This window comes from Chelonia mydas, chromosome 3, assembly GCF_015237465.2.
Source record: "Chelonia mydas isolate rCheMyd1 chromosome 3, rCheMyd1.pri.v2, whole genome shotgun sequence".
NCBI lineage: Eukaryota > Metazoa > Chordata > Testudines > Cheloniidae > Chelonia > Chelonia mydas.
Genome location: NC_057851.1, coordinates 110,439,434 through 110,460,114, shown reverse-complemented (window position 1 = coordinate 110,460,114; position 20,681 = coordinate 110,439,434). Strand labels below are relative to the sequence as shown.

General features: G+C 41.4%; 1 protein-coding gene across 8 annotated transcripts in view; it reads right to left on the bottom strand.

Annotated features, from left to right (window-relative positions):
- The window catches only part of PLEKHG1 (pleckstrin homology and RhoGEF domain containing G1), a 215,788-nt gene that overhangs the window by 93,207 nt on the left and 101,900 nt on the right, over nucleotides 1-20,681 (bottom strand). For 2 of the 8 annotated variants that reach the window (XM_037894978.2, XM_037894980.2), the window contains exon 3: nucleotides 7,440-7,616. The exons of 5 other annotated variants lie outside the window; for them this stretch is intronic. The gene's annotated coding sequence lies outside the window, so the exon portion shown is untranslated. Of the gene's footprint in view, nucleotides 1-7,439; nucleotides 7,617-10,725; nucleotides 10,787-20,681 lie in introns of all 8 variants that reach the window. One more of the 8 variants, XM_037894979.2, reaches the window with a different exon arrangement.

Below are 20,681 nucleotides of genomic sequence, written 5' to 3'. Positions count from 1 at the left end.
GCACACAAGAGAGCTGCAGCTTGTTAATCATCTGTATTTTTCAGTCAGAAGCCAATCCTCACTTCCACTTTGTTGTTGATCCTAGAAAGTCCATCTAATACCCTGACCTTCCCCTTAAAACCTTTGGTAGTCTTCCACTGTGTTGTTACTGAGCTTAACACGTCCCCGTTAAATCTGTTTCATGCAGAAAAAAAATAATAGATCAGCATCACAGAGGTGTGTTCAAAGAGGTAAGAAAGTTTGAGGGAGTTGCTTTGAAAACTTCTATAATGTTTAATACAGCAGGCTTGGTATTATTTTTACCACTATTATTATTTCTTGCAGGCAAATAATTGAAAACAACAATGCTCAGGGCATAAACAATAATTTCCTCACAACTTTGCACTCATCTGTTCTAACTAATAAACAAGAGAAAGAAAGATGATCTTAGAAGATCAGTGCCACAGCATTTATGTGCAGATTACACAAATACTTACAGAAACCCATGCTCCTTTCAATATCTAAGATTAACTACTCCAGGATTCACACTACAAGGTAAAATATTACAGGGCAGCAAGTAAACAGATTCGAATCCTAGATTTCATTAAATTGAGCATTTGATGTAAAACTCAGGAACTACTTAGTTGATTCCTTCTGCCAAGAGTGTTCCTCTGAACTTTCTTCTTACAAAAACAATGAGCTTTCTGGCTAAGATCAAGCAACTCAACTCAATATCAAAAACACCTTCTGTGCAGGAACTGCATTCCTCCTTTGCTGACAGCTACATGCAATTATTTTATGGGTCTTAAAAGATTTCATTCTCTAACTTCCATGATCCTATGAAAAAGGGCACACATTTTAATAGAACCTTATATTAAATGCATACCACACGCTTTTCCCTCACTGTGCTATATGGAAACTTAGCAAAGGGGTATCTTAAAGTTCTAGTGGCAATCTGATTTTTTTTAATAATGTTTTTCAATCAGGAAAACCAACTGAACAAAAAATCAGAAATTAGAAAGGAACAAGAAAACCCTGAAATTATCTTGTTCATAAAAATGTACTGCCCCAAGTTACGGGACAGTATCAGGTAAGGGAAAAGCCAGTTAAAATGTTGAGGAAATGTGTCACGTGACAAGTGCATGAAACTGTCTTCTCTCTGCTTCATTTACTCCAATGCTAATTACAGTCTACATCATGCTACTTTTCAGTCACGTTTCCCAAACATAATACAAACATGTATTCTAAATTAGAAGGTATACACTGGTCCAGATAGCCCAAGCATTCAAGTGTATGTGAACAATATTCAAGTTTGCCCATACAGTGTGAATAACTGAATTTATAGCGAAGAGTATTCAGTAAGCAAGCGGTCAAAAAGCATACAAGCATTCAATTTGTTAGCGTGCTGAGCAACTTCAGTTTAAGTTCCTACTGAAATCCCTCTTGTTAACAAGTACCTTAATGTGGATTTATTTTCTGGGATCTCCTCTTTCACATGGGGCATTTTTCTTTGCCTGTTCAAAAAGCGAGGTTTAACTCTGGTGCAGGAGGGGGTGGTATGCCGAGGGAGTAAGGGAGGGGTTGTTTGTTTTTCTGTGGTAAGGGGGTTTGTAAATCTCCTAATCTTTAAATATTAGAGATGGGAACCAAACTAAAAGCCCAGATCCAGCAACCCACTCCCCTCCGCCAAGCTCTGGGGAAGTTCAGCTCTGGATGCAAACCTTATGGTACAGGCTAATCTTTGTTAAATATGGACAGAGATTTTAAACCTTTACTGTAGTAATTTTAGGAATTGCTAAACTAACTGAAAGTTGCAGGACATCTTTTGTTTCAGGTAAGTTTTTAAATAATTAATTAAAAGTCACCCAACTCTCCATCCTACATAAGTATGAATTCTTAGTAAATTCAATGTCTGGCATGCCATTTAAGAAGCACTCTTGCCACTTACTTGTAGGCATTGTTCCTTAAAAGGAAGGCCAATAAAGCAACATTTTTTTTTCTAGATCCTGTGATCAAAATAAGAACTTTAAGCTGCAAATCCTCAATGAAGCTTCTCCTGTCTTTTTCATGCCTTTCCTTCATTTCAAATGGAGTTTCCTAACTTGTCCTGAGACAAGCTTCCACTTAATATCCCACCACGGAGCTCATGAACTGGAAAGAAAATAAAGAAATCCTTCCACATTCTCTTTCCTTCTGCAATAGGTTAAGGGCTGAGCTGAAAAACTTCCCCAGGGGATACGACCACTGAGAGACTGGTAAGGCAACTTGTCTCAGATGGTATAGCATGAACAGAAAAATCCTCCTCTCTCCCTCCTACTTTCTACCCCACACTTCCTCAAAGCCCAGTTATAATGAGGCTACAAGTTTAAAATCAGTTTCTCTTGCTCTGTCCAGACATACTTATAGCTATCAGACTTTTCATTGCTGAACAATGCTGCACATTCACTATTGAGCTCTGAAGCACAGTGAATCTCTAGGAGGCCACTATATTGGTATTATTTCACAGAGTACAGCCTGTTACCACAGCTATTAGCTGGCATGCTCACTTTTCAAATCCCAATCTCTCTGGAAACCCTGCCTACCATTATTTTATTACAAAGAGCCACATGTTAAAAGTAGTGGCTAAGGTTTCCCCTATTCCTCTTCTTTTGCTTTAAAAATATATTCAGATTCTCCTTAAAAAGGTCTCTTTTTTACAGTAAATGTACAGAATATGCATCCATTTTAAGAAATATATATACTTTAAAAGTCTTAGCAAAAGCTCTAACATTTATATCAGTAACAAAGGAGAGAGATTATCAACTATGACTATTTTTACCAGACATTTAAATACATTCACTGATTTGGAATTAACAGTTCTAAATAACCTCTTAATTAAACTCATTACAATTTTTAAAAGTGTTATCCTATTTGATAGAACCTGCTTTTTTAAAATAAAAAAAGTCTAATGGTTTTTTCCCCTAGTTGCCTTTTTTTCTTTCCATTACATTTTACATGAATCCATAGATGTGCCCAATATTTAATAATGGTATTTTTGCAATCAGACTCCATTAATCAGCTAATAAAATAAATTATAGCAATATGGCCATATTTTCTCTTAAATACAAATATTCCAAAGAAAGAATAATTGCTTCATTTTACTTGTGCTTTTGGCCAATATAATCTGATCTTGCATTCATAGTTCCTCTAGTTTCAACTGCGAAGCTCTTTCAGCTGTCTAACACACCTCTCCTCCCCCCACCCCAAATTTACTAATCCAAAGTACAGGACTCAAGACATTTTAAGTATGAATTGAACATGCCAATTATAAATTAATTGCAGGATATTTTCAAGACTAAAAAAATGTTTTTTGGGTAGCTTTCATTTCCTGTAACTACAGCAGAATTATTTTAAAACATCATCAACAGCAAAGGCTTCCAAGCACAAATAGCTTGAACATACAACAACAAGGAAAGCCAAGTTGACCATGGTCACATTGTTGCTATTACTATGGAAATTGTTGCTCTGCTCTGAAAAAGCATAAGTGCTGAATGGACAAATTGTAACATTTGTGTTTTACATTAAAGAACAAAATCTGCTACCAGACACAGTAGAGTTATTACTGTAAGACTAAAGGCATTATTATAGTGACTTTACAAATATTACCAGAGGGGCAAATCCCACCCATAACTCCACAATTGTGGAGGGCTTCTATGGAGCGGAACTGGTGCAACAGGGCAATGGAAAGCTTCGGAAGCTGTACAAGATGTCCCTATGCCCTTCACCACCTGGCTCTGATGGAGCTGCCTTACAACAATACACAGGAGCTGTCTCCGAGCAGGACAAGCCACTGATCTATGGATTCTTCTATGAGAGGGCTGCACTAGGGCCAGGGAGGTCATTTCAACCTCTGCTGAAGGGTTCTGCTGCATTAGTGGGAGGATCCCCATCCCCAAATTTCCCCAACTGAGAAACTGAGATTGGCTGCTGGGACTGGATTTGTCCCTACACGTATAAAGAATATGTTCTACATTATTGCTCATATTTACCTGAATAACTGCATCAGCCCCACCAGATTAGCGAGATCAGTGGTTCCCAAACTTGTTCTGCCGCTTGTGCAGGGAAAGCCCCTGGCGGGCCAGGCCGGTTTGTTTACCTGCCGCATCCGCAGGTTCGGCCGATTGCCCTACTCTAAATTTAATCACTACCATAAATGCATATTGACTTTTTTACTTATCTTGTTTTATTTTAAAACCAGTACTGGTGTCTAGTCAGAACAAAGTATTCAACATTAACAAAACATTAAAGAGAAATTCTTGATGTAAGGGATATTCTGTTGCTAGTGTTTTTCCATTTGCCAACAGTTCAGTTTTGGAAGAACACTGCATGGGTAGAAGTGTGTCAAGTTAAAAGGACTTGAAAGAATTATGGAGGTTAGCAAGTAAACTGGCCTATCAAATCACTACTATGATGTTAGTCTTCAGGATTTTGAGTTCTGATTTTTCTATATGTAGGATTCTTTTAGTAGTCACTTACTAGCATAATAGCCATCCAGGAATTGAAGCAAAATCAGAAACTGATTTGTTAGAACTCTTAATGGAGTGACTATTGGTTATTTGTTATCATGTCTCTGCCTTGAGTAGGGCACTGTGGGACTTTGGATATTCCAGTGCGAACCTTATTTTCCCATGGCAGGATGTATTTTAAAAATAAAGAAGTTCAATATGAAACTTAAACAATCATGATGTATGCCCCAATCCTATTACATTAGAGGCCAGCATTTCCCCCTTCCCCCCAGCCCACTTTAACCATATATATATATATATATATATATATATATAGATAGATATAGATATAGATATAGATATTGATATTTTAAAGAGGTATGAGACTCAGCAACAGTGCATCATGCATCACTGGACCTCATGTCTGAGAGCACTGATAGCCTGATTTGAAACTAATATTCCTCTAAACTACCCATTTAGTGGTGTAACTAGCCATCCCTTCAGACCCCAGAAGGTGACAGCAAAATCTTCTATTCTCATAATTTTCACTCACTGACAGTATGATGATGATGCTCCACAGAAATGTTGTAAATAAAATAAATAGAACAAACATATGACAGTTTAAGAATATCCTGAAAGCCAAATCTCCCACAGAATGACAGGGCACACTTGAAATCATCCCACCCCCCACCCCACCCCCCGAAGACTCTCTCCCCCTATCCTCCCGCCTTCCTTTATTATAAAGACAACAATGGGTGAAATAAGGCGTTAGCTTTATTCAAAACTAGCAAGTAATAAAAACAATTTACTAGAAAATTTCACACTCCCATATGAGTAGGTTTCGCTTAAAAATGCTTTCAGATTTGCCAAAAATATCCACAGAAACTAGATTGGAAAAATGTCCATAGAACATGACAATGTCTCTAGTATATTTCTACTATGTCTAGTCATCAGACTTTTCCCTGACTAAGCCTAATGAAGTATTTCTAACATATTTAACCATGAACTGGAAATAATTAAAAAAAAGTTTCTCATGGTTACAAATTCAAAAGTATCTTTTGTATTCACTTAGTGGCAAACTCTGCTTTGCTGCTGGGATTTTACAGTATTACTAATGATGTGACCGGGCCTTGGATAGGCATCTTTTTAATTATTTAAAACTAGATAAATAAAAATAAAATAAAAAACAAATCCTCTAAGGGAGACTATATTCTACCCTGCCATAAAAATGAACTTGATTTGATTATTTTTTTCCATGTATAACTAGTAAAACTTTGTTCCTTACTATTTCTTTCTTCTCCACTGTAAAACATTTAATTTGATTAAAAATGAGATTTGAGTGACGATTACAACTAATATTTTGGAGTTTATCCCATAAGCAGGATTAGTTGGGAGATTGTAAAAGAAAGACTGAAAGAAAAAATAAACATGATTTTTTTTCCTCCATAAGTTGGCACACAAGATCACAGATGATTCAGGATCAAAATGTAGTTGTGTGTACTGTAGACATGGAAACATATTGACTAGTAGCAGCCACATGGATTTTCTGGTTAAATACCACTTTAAAAGGGAAGCCATTTAATATAAACAATGTTAGGAATAAAACAGGACACTGAAGGCGAAAGTTTAGCTTCAAGATTTCAGTTCAGTCTCCTGATTTCTTTTCCCTGCGATAACATGGACTTCCCGTATGACCTTGGTCAAAATATTAGATGCACATTTTCACATTTTGATTTTGGGTGCCAGACTTGGGACACCTGCTAGTCAACAGTGTTGGGCACTCATAACTACAGTTGCAGTCCAGAGGAGCTGAGTTTTCTCAGCACCTCTGAAAAATTAGGCCCTGGGGGCAGATCTTCAGCTAGTACAAATTTTCATAACCTCATAACTATGACAATTTACTCTAAGTATCTCAAGTTGGGTACCTAGAAAGAATCTTTAACCTCTGTGGTGCTACAGCTTCTCTTCCTGTGGCAGTAGGAGTTTATAAATTCTATGGGGGTGTAAGGCTAAAATAATATTGGTAAATACTTTGAAAGAAGTTTCTATATGAGGAGACAGTTGTGTTTTCATGAATATAAGCATAGAGGAAGTAGTAAACTGTTACTATCTTCCAAGATCTTTTTACATGTTTACCTCTGCTGATCCTAAATACTAACACTACAGGTTGTTACAACCTGATGGTATCTTGCTTTGTAGTTAAAGGCTGCTGGATGAAAAATTAATCTGTCATCGTGCCCAGCTGTTACAAAACTGCCATTTATAATGGGAGGTGTTGAAAAGGTTAAGTAGTGTTGCTATAATGTTGTACTTTCAAGGTTAAAGGGCTCCAGGTGTGATAAGAGTAGGATGGGTGTTAAATTGCAGACGCCTACAAAAAGATCTAATTGCTTTGATGAATAGAAAACCCTAGGACAGAGAGGACTGATGAAGCTATTTTTTTTATTTTAGCAACAAAGAGAAGTACATGCACCAGTGATTTGGGAATCCGTTTAACAGCTTGGCTTTAAAGGTATAGAGTTTGGGGCAAAAGATACCGTGCCATTAAAATACAAGGGAGTATACAGTTTCAGTAACTGATTCCTTTGTCTGAACTTTTGAATTAAACTGCTTATTCCAACGTTCAAGGTGTTTCAGTGTCTCCCTATGGAAGTCAGTTGCTTTGATTTTTCTTGGTGACTATCCCCCTCAAAGCTTCCCACGAAACCAGAAAATAATCTTTATACAGCTTAGAGTCTTCATTGTAAAATATGGGGGGAAAGTCAATGGTTTAATTGTGATTGATTAATTTATAAGGCATCTCAAGAAATCTGTGTAGGATGCCCTTTGTTATTGTGGCAAATCACTGTTCAACTGGATGAGGGAGGGAAAGGTTGTCTCATAAGCAGATTTTTGTAAGTGTACCATATCGTGTTATGCTATGCTAGATTTACACTCCCATCATTCACAGAAGACGTTCCTTTCTGTAGTCCTTACCGTGTACTTACATCCGCCATCAGGAACACCAAGGTCAAGAAGAGAAGAGAGAGGTTCCCTCCAGTTGTGCAAGAGCAGAAGACATCATCTCAGCTCCCCAGTCCAAAGGGGATAAACACATTGAAACCAAATGGTTTGTGTTGCTTTAAATGAGGGGAGGGGAGTATTAAAATCAGCCTAAAAATAAACATGGCAATAGTTAAACAAATGGTCTGGGTTTGAGAAAACTGGATGATATCCCTTCAATTTGAAAAGTAAAAGCATCTAAAAATATATACCCACTTGAAGTGTCTCTCTCCTATTATGTATAAAAGAACATTTTAAATAGTAGTTATTTGACACCAAAATAATAAATACAGTACATTAAAAATAAATCATGGGGCAGAGTTAAGGTTGTTCTGTTATAAAAGTTTTTGTAACATTTATTATGTGGGCCCCCAGATTTATGAGGCCCTTAACTGTTCAGTTATTTGTTTCAAGCACTTGTATTTTGGAATGATGTGACAGTTACATTTGTCAGTTAGCACCTTAACTTTTTCTTCTTTTTAGAGATGAGATGGAGGGTCACCAGGTCATAAAATTAAAAGAACGAGCAGATCTTGCCAAGACAATGACTGGAGAATCAACATCTGTATTCCTTAAAATTTTTGTTCAAATGCCCTGTCTACAGTGAAATGCATTATCAAAAGCTAATGCATCACCCAAGTATGTTTGTAAGGGTCTTGGACAGCACTTGACTGAATGAGCACACTGTGTACAAGTAACAGATCATCCCTGTATCTTTGCTTTTGTAATTCACAGAATTAATCAACAACAAGGGCTGTCATAGTATACATTCTCCATCGGCTTCTGTTCTTTGTCAGCTTCAAAGGATCCAGCATCACATCTTTTTTAAAAAAAAAATAGCAAATCCTTAAACATTTTACTATGCCTATCTTTGAAAACTTCCTTTTACATGAGCCAATGGCAACAACTATCTATCTAGCATTATAAAGCGTTCCCCATAGTAGTTGTATCTGGATTAAAAAACAGGTATAAGCCTTGTGCTGGATAGTGAGCAAAATATACCTATATTTCTTAATTTTGTGGTATAACATAATTTCACTGGCAGGTAGAGGAAATAAAGGTATGACATTTTAGGGAAAAAATTAAAAAGGAGACATTTTAAAGTTGTTTAATCTCAAAACAAGTTTACTCATTTTATTTAAAAAACAAATGACTTTTTACTTAGACTTGCATATAAAAACTTAAAAGAATTAGGGGTTTTTTAAATCTGGAGTTATAAGAAGGATCAATCAACTACACTAAAAAACCAAACTTGAGACTACAGCCCTGGCCTCATAGCTCCAAAATCACTGGTATCTAACATTACAACTACAGGAACAGCTACTCACCACCAATGGATGCTTATGTTCTTTGTAAACTATTACCAGCTATTAGAAAGACACATGCTCACATATACACATACACACAATCCAGTAAAGCATTTAATTACATGCATAACTAACCAGGAGTACTCCAATTGATTTCACTGGAATAACTGACTTACTTAAAGATATGGATGAGTTTAGTGGTTGCTGACTTAGGGCCAAAGCACATCCGTACATAAGTCAATTGCAAGGAAACTTATACTGACTTCAGTGGATGTAACTCCCACTGAAATTAATAATAATAGGACTGTGTCTAGAAGTACTCGCAACAAAAAATCACGAATAACTGTTTAATTACAAGCTATTTTCTCTTAATATATCAAATGCAAAAAAATTTTAGGAGCTATATGGAAGGTTTAAAGTATACAAACAAGCTATTTTTAAGTTAGAGGGAGACAAAGAAATGATAGACAAAAGACATTTTCAGGACACTTGTTTAATGACTTGTAATTCAGAAATGGTTGACTCATTTTCTTAAATCTTTGCAGAAACATTCTCCCTTTACATTGCCAGAAACTTCACCTGCAAAGTAAATTTGGCAACATTCAGGCCAAATGTATTTTCCAAAAGTTATAGGTGGACTAAAATAATACTTTATAACAGATGCTGATTCTGACTAACTATGAAGGGCCTACTACAGTGGTTCTCAAACTTTTGTACTGGTGATCTCTATCACATAGCAAGCCTCTGTGTGCGACACCCCCTCTCCCCCCTTATAAATTAAAAAACACTTTTTTACATATTTAATACCATTATAAATGCTGGAGGCAAAGCAGGGCTTGGGGTGGAGACTGGCAGCTCACGACCCCCCATGTAATAACTTTGTGACCCCCTGAGGGGTCCTGACACCCAGTTTGAGAACCCCTGGTCTACTACCTATCTGTATCTATCCACTCATGTGCACACACAAAGAACAAAACATTTGTTACACTAATGCAGAAAGATAAAAAATGTACTTCACTTCCAGGGCTTCATATGCCATCTGTTTTATTCTGTCGAAATTATAAACACACTTATCTTTTGAGAAAACCTTCAGGTGCAAGTCACTGAACTATTCAGGCTAAAGCAGTACTTGAAGTATTTGAAAATAGTGGTATAACTCTCCCTCTCAACCATCCCCCTCTCCCTTAATCCCCCTAATTTCTAGAGTAATACCCACCAGTATGCTCATCCATTCAGTGCAAGCACTGAGATGCAAAACTGTTTTGTGTAAAGTATGTACACAACTTAGTTAATATAATAATCAACATAACATCACATTTAATATTCTCAACTCAAGTTGTAAATTGAAGAAATCACGACAAACGATTGAGATCTTAGCAGTGTACAGCATAGTCATATAATTGGTATCTAAATAAGCATGGTGCAATGAGCTCATTGGAGCATGATAATTCCATATTTTAGAATGCTACAATGCTGATTTTTGGGTAGTAAATACTCCTCTTCAAACTTCTGGCAGCAAAATACGGAATACTGCTTTGGCTATTTTCTCTTAATATTCAGTTCTGCAATATTTAGAAATTAAAATAAAAGGTATAGTACATTTCCTATTTATTTTTAATGGCTCTGAAGTTTTTTAAATTATTTTTTATATTTATATATTTATGTTTATTAAATGTCATTTCAATTAACGGTGTAAGATACACAAACCAAAACCACTTAAAATGTAATAAGATTAAGGCTATGTTAATAATAAACTGACATATCAATACATTATACATTTTTAACAAAGCGTTTCAAGATGCTCCATTACAGGATTTTATAAAGCTGAAACTTAGTAGCATGGTTTATTCTAAGTGTAAGTGGGTAGGGGAGGCAGTCGAAAATAAGACAAGAGAAAGAAAATAAATGCTTACCCTAAAAAGGCTCCTTTCTACTGCAAAAAACACATTCATTTTTCAATCTGTACTCATAAACCTATAAATTACAATTACTCCAATAAATCAATTATTCATTTTCCAAATGGCAATTGGCTTAAGGCTGCTTTCAAGCATTTTACATATAGAAATGCATCACGCTGTTGCCAGAAATACATCTGCAAAGTGAGCTAAATGTGCACAGATCAGAGAGTGCACTCCTGTGATTATTAATTCGTTCTCCAAGAAGCAGTATAACTGGTTAGTGTCTCAGAGGTGTTTAACACAATATTAACAAGTGACTAAGAGCCATCCTCTGATTCCCATTTTAAAACTGCAGTTTTGATACCATACCTGGCAACCTGCCACCACTGCAGGCTTCAAAGTGGTAAAGAGCTTAAAAAGGGAAGAATTTTCCCAAAAGAATGTCTTTCAAGTCTGCTGCTCCACAGCATCTTCAATATTCTCAAGGTATGCATGTTTATTCTAATGCCTGTTTCACATTCCCCCATGCCAGAAAACTTTAGAAATCTAAAAACACATATTCAATTTTTTTTATTTATTTTTTTTTTAAATTTAAGAATCCTCATGCCTTTCTTTTCATGAGCTTTCTGTCAAGGAACTGTCAATTGTCAAATTATTTGCCAGAGGTATTAACTTGAATTCCCTGTATACACTACAGAAACGACAGAGGAAGACGACTGCTTAAAATACTGACACAGGCATGAACTACAATCTAATTTCTTCAGATATTTTGCATACTGCCATCACTAGTTTATCTTGAAATTAGAAGTGAAGTAAGGCAAAAATGGGGGGAGGGAGGGGAGAGAAAAGCTGAAGCAAAATCTTATTTTCTCCCCTCAGGAAATGAAAGAACTAATTAAATATTCTATGACCATATATGTCATATGAGGATTTAAAAACAATAAAGCCAAACTTTCTGAGTGTATTCATGTATCCCCTTTATGTATCCCTTTCCTTTTTCCTTTTCTTTTAAGATTAGAAAAATTAAAAATTAAGCAGAATAATGTCAGACTTTGACATTGATTCATATAACATAAGCCACCAAATGCTTATTTTTAGGTCTCTCTCAGGTGCCCGTCATCGCATTCTCTAGGCCACAGAGGGAAAGGATGGCCCCATGGTTAGGAGATAGCCTGGGACCTGAGACATCAAGATTCAACTCCCTGCTCTACCACAGGCTTCCTGTGGGATCTTGAGCATATAACTTGGGGCTTGTCTACACGGTCAGTTAGTGCACTGCAAGCCGAGGTGTAAACATAAGCGCATGGCAGGCTACAGCACTGATCTGAGTGTGCAAACCCTGCTATCATGGACTAAAAGTTCCACAGTGCACTTTTACATGCTGCTGTTCAAGCACTCTACAGAACTTTTAATGGGCAGTAGCAGGGTTTACCAGTGTTGCTAACTCTCATGATTTTTTCCACAAGTGATGGGATTGGAGACAGTGCTGGAGAAGCTCCAGACCCCTCGGAAAGTTTAGTCCTGCTGGAAGCCAGCAGAATCTCTCCCCTGCTGAGAGGAGGAGGGAGCAAAGAGCCCAGCAGTTTAGTGCAATCCTGCTCTGTCATCCCCCTCCTGTCAGAAAGAGAGACAGGATAGTATATCTGCTCCTCTCCCTCCCTCCCGTAGCATCTATGGCCTGGGAAGCAGGAGCAGAGGGGAGTTAAGATCCTCTGGAGCTCCCTTCCCAAGCCTAGGAAGAGGGAGAGGGATAGTTTCCCCCTCCCTCATCTCCCGCCTGGGAGAGAAGAACCCCCAGAGGAGCAGAGGTGAGCCTGAGAGACAGGATTAATGAAGGTCAGGGGACAGGCAGATGCGGGGGGTGAGAGCTTCCACAACAGGGGCCAAAATCACCTTCTCCAATATATTTGGGAGAGTGGACAACACAAGATGGGTAGGGGAAGTTCAAAAATCACCAATATAATCTTTTTTTAAATGTTATGATTATTTGAGCCAATCTCATGATTTGGAGGGCAGAGTCAGACTCATTAGGATGGCAATACTGTACACAGTGACTTGGTGAGCAGCAGGCTAGAACACTGAAGATTTACACGCTGGCTTGCTGCCAAGTCTCCATCTGGACAAGCCGTTAGCCTCTCCATGACTCAGTTCCACAGTAGTGCCCACCAAAATAATAGCACTGCCCTACTTCACAAGAGTGTTGTGAGGATAAATCCATTAAGATTATCAGATGCTTGGATATCCCAGTAATGGGGGCCATATAAAATCACCTAAAATAAAAAAATACCTACAAATAGACAGACTGATAAGTTTTCCCCACCCTAACTAGTTATTACAGCACTTATGGAAATTCCACCAGGGTCATATCCTTACTTTTGCTGAGTAGCACCTTACTACATAAGTGCCCCCACTGATTCTTTAGTAGCTCACATCGAAATATACTGAAGAATACCTTGCTATCAGAATCTGTCTAGTTTAGAGTCACTAGGAGTTTAGGGTGCTAGGAACCTCACGCAGGATCAAGCCCTTAATATACACAAAATACACAAGTTTTATAACCAATACACACACATACACACATATATATATATGTGCAGACATTGCAAATGAATTATATATATTTTAATATAACATTTTTGTAAGTGATCCATTTTCAGAATTGAAGAGAAGAAATCCAAAATTTGTAAACATAAAAAAGAAAACACACTGCTGTAGTACAGCTACACAGACCCAAAGCAATGAGACAGATTGGCTTTTTGTTTTTTAATGAAGAAAGTTTGTACAAAGGTGCTCTTCTGAACTGAAGCTGCCTATGCTGCTGAGCCTCAGTCAGGAACTAAGAGTTATAAACCCCTGAAAAGAAAATGAGGTTTTAAATGGAAATGACCACACTATCTCATCTAAATTATAGCACAGCCAGCAGATGTTGCTAAAACCTAACTGTTGCTATAACAACATATACTGGTGCCTGGGGGCTAATGTACACATTACAACTAAAGGAAGTGTGAAGATATGGTTAGGGGTTAGCAGCCTAGAAGTGATAGATGTGTATGCAAACATGATTCAGGATTTCGACAAGAAAGATGAGAGGTGAGTGTCTCCATGTGTGGGCACCAAGAGAAGAGCTGGTTTAATGTTTGAGGCAGTCATTTATCTAGCTACAACGTGAGACAACTGTTCATTATACTTTTGGGGGAAGCTGGTAGGGAGGGTGGGGCAGAAAGAAGCTAGACATTCATCAGATTGTTCCATTTAAGAGAGTTTATATTTTCACAGACTTCCAGGGAGCACTGCGTCTTGTCCCCGGGAATGACGCACGGTTTAGGATGGAAGACCGGGAGATGGATGGGCTGGTTGAGATGAAACTCGGAGACAACCTTTGGGAAGAACTTAGGGTGAAGGCTCAAGGAGACCTTGTCTTACGGAAAACTGTATATGGCAGGGGTTCTCAACCTTTTTCTTTCTGAAGCTGCCCACTTGCTATAAAAACCATTCCCCCCTCCCCCACATGCTATAAAAACTCCACAGCCCACCTGTGCCACAACTGTTTTTCTGCATACAAAAGCCAGGGCCGGCATTAGGTGGCAGCAAGCAGAGGAATTGCTCGGGGCCCTACACCACACAGGGCCCAGTGAAGCTAAGTTGCTCAGATTTTGGCTTCAGCCTCGAGTGGTGTGGCCCCGGGCTTCAGTCTGCATGGCAGAGCTTTGGCTTTCTGCCCTGGGCCCCAGTGAGTCTAATGTTGGCCCTGCTTGGCAGCCCCCCTAAAAACTGCTCGCAGCCCCCCCCAGGAGGCCGCGGACCCCTGGTTGAGAACTACTGGCATATGGAGAGGTCAGCCATCATGGCCGCCAATTCTCCGACCTGCTGGGCAGTAGCGATGGCCACCAGAAAGAGGACCTTCATGGATAGGTGGGCAAGGAAGCATGTGGCCAGTGATTTGAATGGAGATCAGGTAAGGGCAGACAGCATGAGGCTGAGGTCCCAGCAGGGGGGGTAGCGTGGAGCGGGAGGAATACCGGTAAGGACCAGTGGAGTTAATCAGGAGTTAATCAGGCCCCTCAGGAGGTTGTAGGGTAGGTAAACACCAACCATCCATGTGACAGAGGAAGGTGCTGAGTGCCACGAGGTGGACACAGATCAACCTGAGCGTGACGCCCAAGTTCTTGAGCTCCAGGAGGTAGTCTAGGACAAAGGGCATGGGGACAGCATGGAGGGTTGTGTCCAGGAGGTGAAGGGCTTTCATTTCGTGGTGTAGCATGCCCACTGTGTGTAAGAATACAGCAGACAGGTGATGAACGGGTGTTGTCTACGCATGAGCCCCACCCAAAAACCAGGCCATCACTAGGAGTTAGCCTGTGTTGGGGTACCAAACCCTGCCATTGTTCTCGGTGAGAAGGTCTGGCGGGGTGAGGAGGCTGATCAGTGGGTGGGCTGACAATCTGAACAGATCAGGAAACGAGAACTGTCAGGGCTAGCATGATGACCCTGGCTCAGTTTCAGCGTAACTTGCAGAGGACGTGGGGATGGAAAGAAACAGCACACTGAAGGTTGTCACACCATGGAAGAAGGAGGGTGTTATTCTTGGAGTCCTGATTCCTTGCTCCCCGCAGTCATAGAGAGGGAACTTGCAGTTTGCATGGGTGGCAAAAGAGGTCCCAAAGGGAGGTGCCCCAGGCCCAGCAGATAAAATGGAGCATGGGGTTGTGGAGTTGCCACTCGTGGTTGAGATACCGGGTCCTGCTGAGTGTGTCGATCAGGGAGTTCCGTGCCCCCAGGAGGTATGTCACATGGGGCACGATGTTGTGGCAGAGACACCAGTTCTAGAGGCAGATGGTTTTTGTGCAGTGACCATAATCTGATACCACCCTGTCTGTGTATGTACATCATGGTAGTGATATTGTCCAAGAGGATCAGGATATGCTGGTCACAGAGCAGAGGCAGGAACACGTAGCAGGCCCAGCGGACCGCGTGTAACTCCAGTGTGTCGATGTGCATGCACGCCTCCCCGTGACTCCACTTCCCCTGAACAGCACGGCTGACCAAGTGTGCGTCCCACCCCGCCAGGGAGGAGTCTATGGTGAGGGTGGCTGTGGGGATGGGGAGGGGTGGCGGGGGTGGCGAATGAGGTGTCTCAAAGCACTTTGGTAGGATTCGTCCACCAGGTAAGGAAGGAGTGGACCCAGCTGGGGACAGTCAAGGACGAGTCCAGGTGGGCAATGTGGGGCCTGCAGATCAAGAAGAACCACAGTGCATATGAAGGTGCGTATGCAACATCATATCTGTGCAGGACACCATGGAGTCAGAGATAAAGACAACAGTGCACTATCGCCACCTCAGCGAGGGACGGAGCCATCAGCAGTCAATCATCCAGGTAGGAGAATACAAAGTGCCCCGACAGTGGAGGTGGAATCAAGGAAAGAGTGGAGGACCCCCGTCCTCCTTCAGGATGAGAAAATACAGGGAGTAGAAGTTCCTGCTGATGAAGGGGGTGGGCACGGGTCTGTAGCACCCTTCCTGAGGAGGGTGTCCACCTTGTGTTTTAGGAGGGTGTTGAGGGCAGGGCTCTCCAGATAGAACCGGGGGGTGCCTGGTGAGATGGGAAGGTGAGGAATTCTACTGAGTAGCCGTGTCGTACGATCACCAATACCCAGTGATCCATGGTGATCTCACCCCAGTGGTGTGCGAATAGGGCAAGATGTCCCCCGAAGGTGGCACTGGGGGCCGCAGTCAATGATGTGGGGGGGGGGGGGGCTTCACACCTCCCAGACATCATATCAAAATTGGGCATTCTGCAGGTGGCGAGGTGTGGTGGTGGAGGTGTCTGTGGCCGATGGCCATGAGCGCTGGGATCGGGGATGCCAGAGGGCGGCTCTCAGTACATGGTGTAGGTGGGTTGGTACAGAAGGTAGGGGCCCAGCCAGAACTTTGGCTTAGGTGGCCAGTGGTGAGGGGCGAGGGTGTAGAACCCAAGGGTTCGGAGGATTGCTCACGAGTCCTTCAGTGAATGCAGGGCTTCATCCATTTTTGTGTAAAACAGCTTGTTCTCATTGAAGAGAAGGTCCTGGATGGTATATTGACTTCCCACTGAAAACCGGACTGGAGCCACATTTCTCATTGCCACCCTCGTGGTCAGGAAGTGGGAGGACGTGCCACCACATCTATCGCAGCCTAGAGGCTGACCTCGGCTGTCAGGCAGCCCACATCCAGCAGGGCCTGGAACTGCTGGCATTTGTCCTATGGGACATCCTCCAAGAAGTGTGACAACTTGGCATAATTATTAAAATCATACTTCGCCAGCAGAGCTTGATAATTGGAGATGCAAAATTGGAGGGCCAGTGAGGAACAGACTTTGCAGCCCATGAGGTCCAGGCGCTTCACTGCCTTATCAGGGAGGTGAGGGGGGTTGGAGGGTGGAGGTGGAGAGTGCTGGTGTGCCCATCCTCTGACCGCATGCACGACCAGTGCGACTGGGGTGGGGTGGGGTGGGAGAACAGAAAGTCAGCCCCCCAGCCAGCATGAAGTACCTGCGTTCCGCCCTCTTGAGCGTAGGGGCGCAGGACGCCAGTGTGTGCCACACCACGTGTGCGAGTTGCAGAATGGAGTCGTGAGCAAGAGAGTTATACACATCAGTCCCCGAGGCTGGAGAACGTTCAGCAACTGGACCTCCTCCAGGAGAATGCCCAAGTTGAGGACCACCCTCTGTAGCAGCTCCTGGAATTTGTGATGGCTGTCAGGAGGTGAGAGGGTCAGTGGGATGAGGGCCTCATCTGGAGAGGAGGCGGCTGCTGTGGGAACCAGCAGTGCAAGTTCAAACTCCAGAACCTCCTCTGGGTCCAAGTCGATCGGTGCCGGCAGAGGGGTTTGGGTGGGCTGGTATGAGGCCACCAACAGTGGGTGCCACAAGGCTGGGTCCTAATGGTACTGTGAGCCCCAAGGATGGGGACCCACCCAGGCAGGCCCGGAGTGTAGTGCATTGGAAAAAGGTGGGCATGCCCGGGAGTCCCCACTATGCTGGGAGACCAGGGAGAAGCCAAACTCTTCCGCTGAGAAGCCCGCTGAGTCTGAAGAAGCCTCTGGAAGTGGCAGAGCCATCGGTGTGGGTGGTACAGCGACTGTTGGAGGCAGGTCGTGGCTGAGGAGGAGCGGCTCATCAGCTGGTGTAGGTAAACATGGGGCTGAGAGAAGTCATGAGGATGGGTACAGCAGTTCAAGGTGGGATGTGGGGATCAGTCCGGCACAGTGTCCAGGGCACATCACCATTGTCTGCCAGACCGAGGAGGGGTATGCAGAGCAGAGTCCGAAGAATCCTGCCATGGCTGAGGAGCATGCACCAATGGGCTATTGTGACCCTCGGTCATCATGGGAGCCAGTGGTGCCGGTGGGTCTCGCTTTTGCTTCACCTTGCCCCTGCCTTAGGGGGTGGCCCTGTGGGTCATTGCACAATGTTTCACCTGACCGAACCTGGCTCAAGCAGGGAATGCAATGCATTGCAGTGGTCCATGATGGAGACCTGCTGCGATGTTTGTGAGAGCGCTTGTGGCTCTCCTTGTGTGCCTTCTCACATCTCAATGGTGCCAGTGGATCTGGGCATGAAGCCAAGGGCGGAGTGCTCACCGCCGGTGAGGGGCGGTGCACCATCAGCACCAATGGTCTGGGATCAGACTCCACACAAGGCCAGAGTGCCTCCACTACGGGCAACTTGCAGAGGTGCAGAACTCAAGCGTCACTGGTCCTTGATGGGAAGGACTTGCAGATATCGCAACGCGCAACAAGGTACATCTCGCCCAAGCAGTAGAGACAATGCATATGCTTGTCGCTCACGGAGAATGAGCCAGGGCACGAGGCACAATTCATGAACCCCGGGATGCAGGGCAAATCTCCTGAAGGGGTCGGCCCCATACGGGGCTGCTATATACACCAACTAACTTATTTACAGAGGTAAGAAGAAAGAAGCAGATCTACCTACCTACAACAGACTGTTGTTTTCATAGAGGCTATGAGTGTAAAAAGAAAATTCCAACTCTGACCATGTGGTAAGAGAGAACTGAGGGTGCACCGTCCTGCATGGCTGCTTATAACCTTGCATGGAGCATGTGGCGACAAAAGACGACCATGCAGGTCAACAGACACTGTTACTGAAAAACTTACAGTTCCGGCACAAGACACCCATGCGCACCTATGGTTGGAATGCATCTAGAGACCCTCACTTGAAGAAGGTACGTTGTAGGAATTATTTTGGGGAAGTTCCCTGGCCTGTGTTATACAGCAGGTCAGACTAGATGATCACAATGGTCCCTTCTGGGCTTGGAATCTTTGAATCTATCATTATAACGAGGCATGATGGTATAGTGGTTAAAACAGGGAACAATATGTCTAGCTTGGGGAATTTTATTCCTGAGCTCTATTCCTGGCTTGTCTATGACTTGCTGTATGACAGTATGAAGGTTACTTAATCTGTATCTCTGTTTCCTTCTGTGTAACATGGATTCAGTAATATTTTCCTACCTCACCAGGATGTTGCGAGGCTTATTTAACAAATATTTGTACAACACTTTTTGATCCTTGTCTCAAAGATGCTATAGAAGTGCCAAGTTCTAACGATAGAGAGGTCTTGGTTCCTGCTCTCAGTTAATAGAAGAATGGCCATTGTTTCAATGTGAGCAGGAACAGGCTAGCATTCAGAAGTGAAGTCATCATAGCCTTGCAAATGATCAAGCTACAAACACAAATTTTAAATTTCACAGCAATGCAACAATTTTTTTCAGCATAATTTTATTCTGATGAATTTGCTTGATATTTGTCTGAATTTCATTATATGTTAAATGTTGCTATATGACAACAGCAATGGCAACATTTACTTAATCCTTCATTCAATTTTGCTCAAATCACTTAAAGCACTATTAAACCTGAAAAAAAAAATCCATGTATTTTTTTTAAAAAGTGTAAATACTCGAACATTTCAAAAACTACAGCATTAGTCTTCAGTTGAATACAAATGGACTCATTTTGGAACTAAATTAATTGCTTCTTTGTCACATACACAGCTTATATTTTTTCAGCATTATTTAATATCTACTTTTGCACTGCTTCCCTGCTAACAGATTTCATGCTGAACTTTCTTAAATGGAATCTGTTCCTGCAATTAACCAAGGCTGCTGCATCTTCCTTCCATTTTCTTAAACAAATATGAAACCACTCTCAGATTCCAAAAAACACCATAGGCTGTAAGGGACACAGATGAAGTCATTTTACTGGCAGCTGCTCTAATAAATTGTAGAGTGTTTTGTTTTGAAATGACATTTTGAAATTAAATGGTTTGTTTCAAAATGAAATGTCAAAACATCTTCAAAATGTCAAAATGAACTATTTCACCTTTTTTTAAAAAATTCCCCTAATTTTTAATACATCTGAAAGTATTTACCAAAATTTTACGAAAATTCATGATAGTTTCAGTCACCCCAAAACTGCATTCCTCGTGAATTTCCTATTCAACTGAAAAATGTTTCCCAGTTCTATCCAAGACAAGAGAGCCTACCTTAGTCAAAACTAAAAATGACCTAACAAAGCTAGGTGAATGGGAGCATGATGGCAGATGATAATCACAGCTGACAAAGAATGATGCATATTGGAATAATTTATCTGAACCACACACACACACACGTTACTGGAGTTCTACATTAACTATACCAAGGAAAGAGATAATGGTGTTATTAGGAACAGCTCAGTGCATAGTGGCAATAAAAAGGAAAAGTTGGGATGTTTAAAGAATGGGATACAAATGATGTCTGAAATGCAATACAAATGTATAAATTGATGACACTCCTTCACACTATCTCAAAAAAGCTGTAACAAATAGAGGGGGTTCAGGGACAATTAACAAAACTGGTTCGAGGCAGGGGAAATATTCTACATGAACAGAGATTGAAAAGATTGCTATTGTTTAATTTAGAGACGAGATGAAAAAAAAC